Genomic DNA, 9,962 nt, shown 5'->3' with positions numbered 1-9,962 from the left:
AACAAGCATACTTCAGAATACCACTTTCATCCCCTACAGTTTTCTCCCCATGGGGAAAGGCTAGAGCTCATTGGCAGAGCATCCATTTTCCACGCAGAAGGTCTCTGGTTCATTTCCCACCATCTCCATATGGGCTGGGAATATTGTCTGAAATGATGGCAATCCACTGCTGGTCAGTGTAAACAATAGTATAAGGCAGCTTTTATACGTTTCATATCTAAAAAGCTTCTAGTCCACCCTTGAAGATTCTCGAAATGACACATGGTGGTGGAATTATAAAGGGTGGGAAAGAAATATCATAAACAAACAAATAAATCTTCCACAGCTGTTGGGCAGTATACTTGCCCTTCCTTATTGCAATGCCAATTCTGTTCCCTTAACTACTTTAGTACACCAGGGAATTTGCATGGAAACCAAAATGCTTGTTTATAAAGCTGTTGTGCTACCAACTTTACTGTGAAACATGGACCATTTATAAACACCTCCAACTCCTCAAAAAATTCTATCAACAGTTTCTCTGAAAAAAATTACATATCACTTGGGAAGACAGGCAAATTAATGTTAGCATACTGGAAGAAGCAAAGATCACCACTGTCGAAGCAATGATTCTTCAACATCAACTTCATTGGACTGGTCATGTGGTTTGGATGCCTGATTATCGTCTTCCAAAGCAACTACTCTATTCCCAACTTAAGAATGTAAAGTGTAATGTCAGTGGATAACAAAAGACGGTCTCAAGGCCAATAATAATAATAATAAAGTAGTATAAACACCAGCAACTGGGAAACACTAGCCTCCGAGTGCTCCAATTGAGAACAGCCTTCACCAAAGGCATCATGGACTTTGAAGAAGCATGAACTCAGGAAGAGCTAAGAGGAAGGCACATTTGGCAAATCTTCACTGTGATCAACTCCCACCCAGAAACCTATGACCCCACTGTGGAAGGATGTGGGGATCCAGTACTGGCCTCCAAAGTCACTTACGGACACACTGTTAAGACCACATTCATGGAAGACAATCTGGCTACAAGTGATCACCAAAGAAGAAAGGAGTACCACCAGAGGACCAGGCACCATCAGATAATATTGAGGGCTCATTTGCCTAAACATCTTCTAATGGCATGAAGAAGCCATTGTCCAACAATCTCCTTTTCCTATTTAAACAAGCCAGGAATAGGAAACTGTGATCCTCCAGATGTTGTACGCCTGTGATTCCCATCATCCTGACTATTGACCATATTGTCTGGCGCTGGTGGGAGTTAGGACCTGCCAACAGGTTCCATTCCCTGACATAGGTTGGGTCAAGTTCCCATTGATAACATAGGTCAAAGGCATTTAAAATAGAAACACTCAGGAATAAGTGAAGTCCAACTTTCCTGGACATTTGTAACAGACCTTATAATCACTTTTCTCCAACATTTTCCCTATCTGCTCCCCCCCCCCCGCTTCAACATGAATCTGCTGAATTGGAATTAATAAACAAATTTGATATTATAGTATCTGGTCTCTAGCTGACTGCAGAAAGTAATTTCCCCTCTTTAGGCGTTTGTATACATTATCAATCTCGTTCTTTCTAGCTGGAAATGGGTCTCTCTCACACACTGATTGAATCTTACCCATATGCTTGGACGCCATATTCATTTGTGTTCTGCTCCACATAGTACTGTAGCACACCTACTACAGTCTTTTGCATTGCTTCACTGTTGTTTTTTTAACCCACTTCTTCCCCCCCCCCACACCTTCCTGATATGGAAATTGGTAAGAGGATATATTAGTTATATTTAAAACTCTAGAGACCCACGTGTGTGGATGAACACAAAGGAAAACGGCTGGTCCCTGTTTTCAAAATACAAGGCTTTGCAATTTTTCTGGTGGGAGAAAGCCCACAGCAGAATTTAATTCCCATCATTAAGCAGTTTAGTGAAGTGTAGGAATACAGGTTATTAAACCTTACTTATTGTGTTCAGCTGTGTGAAGCAGCTAACCCCCTTTTTATGCCCTTTTCAATAAACAAACCTCATACCAACAAAGTAAGTTTAAAATACTTACAGTTTCTGGCATGCATTTTCCTTCTGCAGCAGCAATAAAATAATGCAGGTAAAATACTTGGGAAGAACTACAACAATGTGCCTGAGGTTGGTAACCAAGATGAGACACACCCACCTGCACGGCACACAGTGAAGAGAGATGAGAAGGAAGGGACAGGAAACAGTCTTTACAGTACTTCCTCCCTTTCAGGAGAAAAGGGGGCGTGGCCTAACTAGCCTACTCTTTCAATTAGAACCCTGTGATCCTTAACCCCTTCATATAAGGTAAAGGTAAAGGGACCCCTGACCATTAGATCCAGTCGTGGTCCTTCATATACCAGCTAGCAAATATGCATTGTTAGGTTTGACTGCTTAAATCTCCCACATTTTCTTCTCTTTATACTCAGTGTATATTCAGTGCCCTAGGCACACCAGTCCAAACCCTCAGTCTGCCATACTGGAAGGGGCTGGATGCAGCAGAGGCACCCCACTGCTTAGTCTTGTCTGGATCCACCATTTGCTGCCATCAAGGGAGCTCTGTCCCATGAGAACTGGGTCTCTCTGTGATTTTATTGTAATATTTTCAACCCAGTAGCTTCATTCATTCCCCACCCCAAAGCTGGTCTTAAAATGCATTTGAAACTATGTATACTAAAGTCCATATATCACTGGACCAGTCTACCAATAGGTATGATGAAGAGACACTAACATAAAAACAAGATTAATAAAAAAGAGATCTGTGGTGTCATAAAGGCAAGCAGATATATTATGGTGGACTAGAGCTCGCTTCAGAATAAACCTGTTAGTTTCCAAGGTGCCACATGACTCCCATTATGGGTAATTTTAAATGGAACTTCTCCACCCCCACCCCATTGTAGCAAGAAAACTGCTTTGCACTAATAGAGTATGCACATTTGAAAGCTGATTGGCAGGGGGAGCATGCCTTCAAAGACGCATGCTCCGTTCGTGTGGTTTGCTTTGAAAATGTTTGCTGAAATTAATATATTTTTCCTTTGCAGAGTTTCTGATGTAGCAAGCACTTTCAATGCAAATTGCTTTAAAACAGAGCTTTCTCAATTGCACTGGGGAATTCTCAAGCAGGAATTCACTAGTGCAGCTGATCCATGTGCGTCTCTCTGTCGGAGCTGATCAGCTGATGGGCACTGACATGGAGCCCCTCTTGCAAAGGGACCATTGGGAGCTCACATAGGCTCCTGATCGTTCCACTGTACCTGCCCCACATATGGTGGAATGAGGCTACTAAGCATGTTTTGGTAAAAATAGTTTGCAGGCTAAATTAGGGCCTCTGCTGGGCCATATTACCGTAAGCCTGCCAGTCAGAGTTTTATGACCCCCAATATTACAGGAGGACCACATCCTAATGGTGTGTCCTTGAGTTCACCTCTTTACTTTTTTGCATGCAAGTGAAAAGCTGCTATGTCTATGGGGAAAAGGAAAAGTAGTAAAATAGGTTCCATATTCTTGACACATGTGATTGAGTTCTCTCTAACAAAGGTCCTGCAGTAGGCTCCAATATGTCTTTGTGGCGAGTCTGTACAGATGACAATTATATATAATAAAATCCAGAGAAACATCACCCATCATAACGTTGAGCATTTGGCAAGTATAAAGTCAATCCAGGAATGCTTTTGCCTGTGCAGAGCAGAACCCCCATTGCAAAAAAACTGGTTATCTGATAAGTTCATATGCTCTACTTTTAGAGGGAAATACTGTAATATCATGAGGTGACATTTCCCTGATATTGTTCCATAAACTCACAAATGCATTCCAAGTGGCAAAACCAAGATGCAACCATAGGAAGCGACAGCTCAATCTCAGTGATTGAACTTTCATTGGTGGTGTCTTGATTTTGCCTTGCCTGGCTCCCTTAACGAGGAACCACTGAAAAATTACAGGGAAATGTCATATTGTGATGAATCTTCTGTTAGTTTCAATTTACTGTCTGTCCTCCAAGAACCTTCATCTGAATATAAATAGGACTCAAATTTCCAGATATGTGATGATCAAAATATTGAATGCTTTTGTCTCTTTCCCTCCCCTTCTCCATTATACTATATTATGTAAATGCAGTAAATAGATGACAGATAGTGCAAATGAGTGATAATGGCTGAGTAACTGTGTTTTTCATTAATTCACACAGTATGTGTGATTACCCAGCCAACACACATTCATGTCTCATGTTTATGGCTTCGATGCTTTACAACAGAAAAGGGGAAGCTGTGGACCTCTGGGTTTTGCTGAACTAGAACACCCATCAGCTGCAGTCACCATGGCCAAAGGTAAGGGCTTCTTGGAATTGGAGTCCAATAACATCTGGAGGGCCACATCTGGATTGCTTTATAATATTAATCACCCTCACGGTTGAATACACTCTGCTGAACCTGAAGCATTTATGAAGTGAAAATATGTGCATAGACTGCTGCTCACAACAGTTTTAAGATATACGTAGTCCAATATGGGGGGCTGATGTCCCTTCAGCCGAGTGATGAATGTATAATATGCGAATGTGGAACACAACGTGAACATGGTCTCTATGTGAGCAAAGAATATCAGTGTATTCTAAAACATGAGTTCTTTCCTTTTGTGCTAAAGCAAAAAGATTGTGTAAAAATACAGTTTGTGAATTCTTCTAAAACCCTTAGGTAATCTCCGTCCTCTAATCTCATCTATAATCTATCATTCTACCTTCCCTGTTTCATTACGCTTTGATAATGTGATTCATTTTGCTCCCACTAGAGCTAGTTATAATCTCTTTTCTTATAACATTCTGCCTGTCTTTGTTGGATTCTTTCAATGTTTTTGGCTTCTTCCCTTGACTAAACAAATTTGTACAAATTGCAGTTTGGTTACTGTGAAATGTACTATTAATCCGGTAATTAATTAATCAGGGATGAACAGATGAAATGCCATCCAAGATAAGACAAATGGTCCATCAAGTCTCATAGATTTTTGCTTTCTGTTGAGGGCTTTAGCACTTACAAAGAAATGTACTAAACTACAAGTAAACAGGCAAACATGGAGTTTAAACCGACAGGAATAATTTTTCACTTTTGTACCAGCATCTAAGGAAATTAGATATGCAAATTTTTGCTTACATCAGGCTTCCACAACTTGATGCCCTCCAGTTGTTGTTGGATTCCCTATCTAGCAGCAGCCCCAGCATGGCCAATGGTCAGGGATGATGGCAGTTGTCCAAAACCTCTGGAGAGTATCAGGTTTAGGAATGTTGGATTATACAAATAATTCAAAATGTAGGATGTAGTGGATGATCAGCACTCAGCTAAATCTCATTGAGTGCAGTATGCACTATTAGTAAAGACAGCAGTATGTAGGGCACAATAATTAATGTATTCTCCACTACTGCATTTCTTATTATTTAGACCAGCCTTATTATTATTTAGACCAACCTCCAGATGCGTTGGAATACAACTCTCATAAGCCAGCATTGCCAATGGTCAAGAATGTCAATTTATTTATTTATTGTATTTATATCCCACCTTCTTCTCCAAGCTCACAGTTGTGGCTCTCCCCCTCCTCATATAATTCTCACAACAATCCTGTGTGGTAGGTTAGGCTGAAAGGCAGTCACTGGTCCAAGTGACCTTCATGACCAAGTGGGGGTTTGAATGCTGGTCCACCAGGTCCTAGTTCAATAATGGGGTGTTGTAGTCCAAACATCTGGAGGACTTTGGTTTGGGGAAAAGCTGATTTAGCCACTTGATGGAACATAAGAGCACAGTTTATTTGCAAGATATGAATAAACAGAATGGAGCTCAAACTCAGTGCAAGGTAGTAAGGAACAGGCAGCAGCAATATTGAGGCTTTCAGCAGCCACCATTGCCAGATATTACACAGTAGTGGCACACAAAGCATAGGTGTAAAAGAAATGCATGTACAGGTGTGGGAGAAGAAATGTTGACAACTTACTTCTTATATAAAAGGTGTTTTTGGCACCAGAGGCTGCTTCATTTGAAAATAGTGAAGCATTTCTGTTTCAACTAGTGCAGTAAGCAGTTTTCATGAGAATGCTAATGAGTAATGGGAAATAGAGGGCTGGACCTGGGCCCCACAATTGCTACCATGTCAGTATAGTAAGGTACACATCATGTTTTGTGCTTACCTGACCTGTGAGGTGACTTCCCCTAAAACACGGTTAAGGAACTATTGGTCCTTCTCATGTTTTTGATCTCCTACTCCCATCAACCCCAGCCAATGATGAGAGTCCAATTCCCCTAAAGGATCCAGTTTGCAGCTTAAGGGTGCAGTTTAGAGCTACCTCTTTCTTGATTACCAATATGCATCTGAGGCACCATGTGCCTTTTGCCAACATCAGCCCTGACCCCTTGGCAAGTTATCCCAGACAACATCCAGATTAGTCTGCTCCAATGTGTTGTATGTAGGGATGCCTCTGATATTTCAAAGAAATTTCAGTTGGCCCAAATGCAGCTGTTAATCCACCCAAAAGACTCCCTGCTCCCACACCAACCTGTTTGACTATTAAGGTAATAATCTGAGGCTCTTGGGTACTACTGCCCTTAGGCTAGGTGAGCAATCTGGGGAAAGGGTCTTTGCAGTTGCAATTCAAAGGCACTAAAATGTGACAGAGGTTGGATGGCCATCTGTCATGGATGCTTTAGCTGAGATTCCTGCACTGCAAGATTTTGGACAAGATGACCCTTGAGATCCCTTCCAACTCTACAATTAGAGATTTTATTAGTAAATTTATGTTTTTTTCTGATATCTTCCTTGTTTCCTGGTTGTATTTTATGACCTTTTAAAATATAATTTATCTATCGTGAGTGTAGGATACTTTGAAAATTCATATTCGGAGACGGAATAATTACTTTGATAATTAAAAGCCCAAAGTGTTGTGCCAACTCCAAGAGATTTCTTCCTGCATATGTAGCGCCTCTACCTCAGCATCTGCCACACAGCAAGAGTGCCAGCTGTTTGTAACGCAGGTCTGCATAACTCAGCGGATAGATTTGATTAACGACCGGTGAGCGGCAGTTTTCGTGAGGTCTGCAAGCTTATTTATTTATTGACATCCCACCGGAACTCTATCTCTTTAATGATTTTTAATCCCTGCTTTTAACTGGTTGTATAATCATTAATTTTAATTTTAATAATAATAATAATAATAATAATAATAATAATAGAAGAAGAAGAAGAAGAGTTTGGATTTGATATCCCGCTTTATCACTACCCGAAGGAGTCTCAAAGCGGCTAACATTCTCCTTTCCCTTCCTCCCCCACAACAAACACTCTGTGAGGTGAGTGGGGCTGAGAGACTTCAGAGAAGTGTGACTGGCCCAAGGTCACCCAGCAGCTGCATGTGGAGGAGCGGGGAAGCGAACCCGGTTCCCCAGATTACGAGTCCACCGCTCTTAACCACTACACCACACTGGCTAATAATAATAATTTTTTTTTTATACCCCACCCACCCCAGCCAAGGCCAGGCTCAGAGCGGCTTACAAGCAATAATAAAAACAAGTTGAATGATTACAACTTAAAAACAAAATTAAAATACATTAAAATATTACAACATTAAAATAAAATGTAGCCTCAACGCAGGAGGAGAAGGAAAGAAAAAAAGAGAGGGAGGGAATCAAATTGCCTCCAAGCCAAAGGCCAGGCGGAACAACTCTGTCTTACAGGCGCTGCGGAAAGATATCAGATCCTGCAGGGCCCTGGTCTCATGAGGCAGAGCGTTCCACCAGGCCGGAGCCAGAGTTGAAGAGGCCCTGGCTCTGGTTGAAGCCAATCTAACTTCCTTAGGGCCCGGGACCACTAGGGTGTTGCTATTTATGGACCTTGAGGCTCTCCGTGGGGCATACTGGGAGAGGCGGTCTCGTAGGTATGAGGGTCCTAGGCCGTGAAGGGATTTAAAGGTCAAAAGCAGCACCTTAAATCTGACCCTGTAGTCTACCGGGAGCCAGTGCAGTTTGAAAAGCACTGGGTGAATATGCTCCCATGGCAGAGACCCCGTGAGGAGCCTCGCTGCAGCATTCTGCACCCGCTGGAGTTTCTGGGACAGCTTCGAGGGCAGCCCCGCATAGAGCGAATTGCAGTAGTCAAGCCTGGAGATGACCATCGCATGGATCACTGTGGCCAGGTCGGGGCGGGAAAGGTAAGGGACCGACTGCTTGATGCGGCGAAGGTGGAAAAATGTCGCCTTGGCTGTTGCTGTAACTTGCGCCTCCTTGGAAAGGGAGGCGTCAAGGATTACACCCAAACTCTTAATGGAAGGCAATGGCACTAATTGGGCTCCCGCAAGAGAAGGGAGTTGGTCCCTCATCCCCATGCCATCCCAACCCAGCCATAGGACCTCTGTCTTTGAAGGATTTAGTTTCAATCGGCTCCCACGAAACCATCTAGCCACAGCTTCCAAGCATCTGGTCAGTGTGTTCGGGGCCAAGTCGGTGTGGCCATCCATCAGCAGATAGAGCTGAGTGTCATCAGCATACTGGTGACAGCCCAGCCCAAAGCTCCGGATAATCTGGGCAAGGGGGCGCATAAAGATGTTAAAAAGCATCGGGGAGAGAATTGCGCCCTGCGGCACTCCACACACCAAGGAATGGAGCGACGACATTTCCCTCCCTTGTGCCACCCTCTGTCCCCGACCAGAGATAAAAGAGCACAGCCAGTTACGGGCTATGCCCTGTATCCCCAAGTCTGCGAGGCGGTGGTCCAGAAGATCATGATCGACCATGTCAAAGGCCGCTGACAAATCTAAAAGGATCAGCAGTCCTGACCCGCCTCGATCCAGTTGTCTACGGAGATAATCTGTTAGGGCAACAAGAGCCGTCTCGGTCCCAAAACCAGGACGGAAACCGGACTGAAATGGATCTAAAGCCGATGTTTCCTCCAGAAACCTACCAAGCTGTTCAGCAACCACTCTCTCAATTACCTTACCCAGATATGGAAGATTTGAAACTGGACGGCAACTGGATAGGTCTAAGGGATCTAATGAAGTTTTCTTTAAGAGTGGACACACTACTGCTTCCTTCAGTTCCCCTGGGAATGTCCCCGTGTCAAGGGACAAATTGATAATTTCAACCAGGGGGGTCAGCGCAACATCTGGACACTCCCTAATCAGCCAAGATGGGCACGGATCAAGGAGGCAGGTGGTGGGCCTACAAACTTGGAGGAATCTATCCACATTTTAGTACTTTTATTTTATATTCCTGTAGTCCACTTAGAGGTTTTATTACAAGCAAGTCGTATACTAGTTTTGTTAAATAAATGAAATAAAGAAGTAAAACAGTGGGGGCTACAGGACAACCCTGTAGACGTTGCTGGCCATGGACTGTGCTGGATGGGCAAGATGGGAGTTGGGTTAGAAGCCACAGGTTAGCCACGGGATTAGGCACAATTTTGTGGTCCACCTCAGGTTTTTTTTTAAAAAAGAAGGTTCTGCACAGGCCCTGCAGAAGATGCACTACGCAAAACGTTTTAAAGCGCTTCTATGTGGGGAACCCAATAAACTGATCAATCTCGGCCTTTCTTTCCTTCGGGTATTTACAATCCTTCCATCACCCAAGACAAGAACACACGTTTAAAAGGTAGATAATGGATTCAAAACGTCGCCCTCAATGAAATACAGGTGTTTCGACCTTCCCTTGTCACACACATCTGCCATGGGAGCTTTTCCTTCATAATAATAATAATAAATAATCCCTCTTTACTTCACCACTCTCGCCCCCTACATGGAGGAAGCCAAGCGCTGCAATCGGAACCGGAAGTGACGGTCGCCGGGGGCTCTGAATTAATTATTTTTTTCCTTTTCAAAATCCCTCTTTGCTTTTCAAAGCAGCGAGGGTTCCGTTAGCCACGCCCCCTCCCCACCCTCAGGGGCCCCGTTAGCGTTCCGGCTGCCATAGTTACCGAGTCCGTCCAGGGCGGGCCGGCGGGC

General features: G+C 43.4%; 1 long non-coding RNA gene across 1 annotated transcript; it reads right to left on the bottom strand.

The window, feature by feature from the left end:
• Window positions 1–1,473: 1,473 nt before the first annotated feature.
• Window positions 1,474–9,847, bottom strand: LOC307218340. The gene is made up of 3 exons (XR_013839922.1): window positions 9,736–9,847; window positions 3,806–3,928; window positions 1,474–2,162 (listed from the first exon to the last, which is right to left on the bottom strand). It is a non-coding gene; the product is annotated as an uncharacterized lncRNA (long non-coding RNA).
• Window positions 9,848–9,962: the final 115 nt, after the last annotated feature.

This window comes from Podarcis cretensis, assembly GCF_951804945.1.
Source record: "Podarcis cretensis genome assembly, chromosome: 6".
NCBI lineage: Eukaryota > Metazoa > Chordata > Lepidosauria > Squamata > Lacertidae > Podarcis > Podarcis cretensis.
The sequence above is the reverse complement of the archived record's forward strand: the minus strand, read 5'-3'. Positions and strand labels throughout refer to the sequence as shown.